Source organism: Melanerpes formicivorus, unplaced genomic scaffold (assembly GCF_026170545.1).
Source record: "Melanerpes formicivorus ecotype bairdi unplaced genomic scaffold, bMelFor1.0.p_v2 SCAF_16, whole genome shotgun sequence".
Lineage (NCBI taxonomy): Eukaryota > Metazoa > Chordata > Aves > Piciformes > Picidae > Melanerpes > Melanerpes formicivorus.
The window spans coordinates 13,250,455-13,252,994 of record NW_027142368.1 but is presented as its reverse complement, the minus strand read 5'-3'; positions in this window follow the sequence as shown (position 1 = coordinate 13,252,994).

Sequence of the window (2,540 nt, the reverse complement as noted above, 5' to 3'; positions counted from 1 at the left end):
AGCAGCCTGTTTACAAGCACAGCTGGCTGAGGAATAAGGCTTGCAAAAGCACTGTGTGGGTGAGATGCTAATTTATATTGAGATTCCTTTATAGGAACCTACTTCTGAGGCCTCCAAGGGCTCCTCCTTACCTTGGCCTGGAGAGTCTCTCTGCTTCTCAGGCTATGTGCAGCTAAGCAAGGTTGGGACCACCAGGAGTCAGAACTCCTTTAGGGCTCATGCTTCCCTTTGGCCTGCCCTCCTGTGGCCACCATGGCCTGCGGGGCAATCTCTGCTCTTGGAGCATCTCGTGTCCCTCTTTCTTCACTGACCTCACATACTCTCACTCCTCTCTCTGGCTGCAACTACAGTTACACAGATGTTTCTCTGCCTTAAGTTACTGTGGAGGCACTAGGCTGTTGCTGATGGACCTTAACCAGCAGCAGGTACATTTTGGCGCTGGCTGGCACTGACTCTTTCAGAAACAGGGGAAGCTTTTAGCAGCTTCTCACAGAAGCCCCCCCTGTAGCACCCCAGCTACCAAAACCTTGCCATACAAACCCAGTACATCTATGCTCTTCTGTCTCTCCTCTGTAAAGACTCTTCCTTGCTTTCTTCTACTTAGCCATGTTATCAGATTTAGTCTTTTTCTTGATATTTGCCAAAACAAACAGGGCATTGCTCCACCTCTGATAGGCAGCAGCAGCTCCTTCCTTAGGCTGGGAGGTGTCAGGCTGCAGAGAACATAGAGCCTGTTAAGACTCAAAGTGAATTCTTTGGAACAGCACTGAAGAAGGGGAAATGAGAATGAAAATGACAACTCCCTAAACCTGAACTTTTCACTTCTTATGAACACTGTGACCAGACAACCTTTTCCTTTATACAGTGGAAAGCTTTATGAAGCTTTTTAGCCAGAACTTTGTGAGACTTGCACCCAAACACAGGGCTGGTTGCAGTAACCAACATTTGGTCCTCTTTTGGTTTGGTTTGTGTTTTTCTTCAGAAAAAGGTGCTAAAAGCCTCGGGGACACAGTGACAGAAAGCTTGCAGAAGTCAAAACACAAATGTAACCAGTGGAAGTAGCTCTGCCTGGTCTGGCACACAGAGCAGCATTGCTGTGGTTGTGTGGCTCAAAATGCCACTTCCCTTGGCTCTGTAATGGTCAGTTAAACCAGGTGGTAGAGTGGGGCTTCTGCTTGGCAGGGATGCTTCTGATGTCTCTGGCTTCCTTCCCTCTAAGTGGTTTCAGACAGCAGGGTGCATGATAAAGATAGTATTTCTAATACCACCTGACAAAGTATCTTAATGGTAGTAAATGAAGCCAAAGAGTGCAGTTCCCTGAGTTTGCTCCTGCACTGGTCAATGAGAATCTTGCTTCTGAGGTCAAGAGGAGACTCAGGTGCTGTCTCCATGTCCCCAGATAGCCCAGCAGCACCTCCATGATGGTCTGGGCAGGAGATGGTGTATAAACACAGTCATAAACATGAAACACATCCGCGCAGTACCAAGAAAGCAAGTACAGTCTGTAGCTTTGCAGGGGGGGAGTCACTTCATGAAAGAACTGGGCCCCAGAGGGTAAAAGTTGAGAGCCAGGAGGGTCCAGGAATTTCAGTGCTGGTGGCCAAGACTACATAGGGAATTACAGAATCTCTGAAGCACTGAAGGATCAGCAGATTGACAGATAAATACACATATTGGCACTGGCTCCTTTAATGTAGAGTGAAGCCTTGCGGGAGCTGGTATGGAACGAAAGCACAGCAGGGGCCAGCCACAGACAGTCTGAGAATATTTTGTCACCTTTGTTCCATCTGGAGCTAGGTAGGTGTGAGGAAACAGGATGCTCCTCCCAGCAGGCCTCTAAGTTTTTGAAAGGAATTGGGAAAGACAAAATTAAAGAGGAAAAAAGCAGGAGTTTGTTCCTGTTGTTAACCCCTTTGGACTTATTTGAAAGGAATAACTAGCTGGTACTAATTCACCAGGGGTACAGCAGGAACTGCTTCAGCAGGGGAGTTTGAGGAGGTCTCTGTCAAGCTGGTGAGCAGCTCCATTTAATAAACTGGGAGCAGTTACACACTCCCACTTTCCATGCTATAAATCCTTGAAACCTGTTCTGCTGGTGACAGATGGCCCAGTTCAGGATTAATGAAACCAAATATCTGTCCCATGGCATCAAACAGCTGAAGAAACTGGCATCAGATCCTCAACCACAGAAAATTGTCCATGCTATCTTACTTTTTCCTCCTGGAAATGTTGCTGGGGTGGATGTGAAGGGAGACTTGGCCCTTTGTCTGGGATTTCTGGGCAGCAAGCAGCCTTCCTAGAGCTGGGGTGCTTGGGTCTGTGTTTCAGGGTTCCCCAGACAGGAACGGTGTAGCTGGCTGGGACAACATCAGTCAGATTCATTAGGGCGCTGGGTAGCTGCAGGGCAGAGCCACACCCAACTGGTGGACATAAAAGTGGCACACAACTGCCTGTTAGGTTCAGCTGGCTACACACTCCCTGCTGAAGCTGTCACAGAAAATGAGCAAGGAGACAGCATCTCTGCACAGTGAAAACACCTG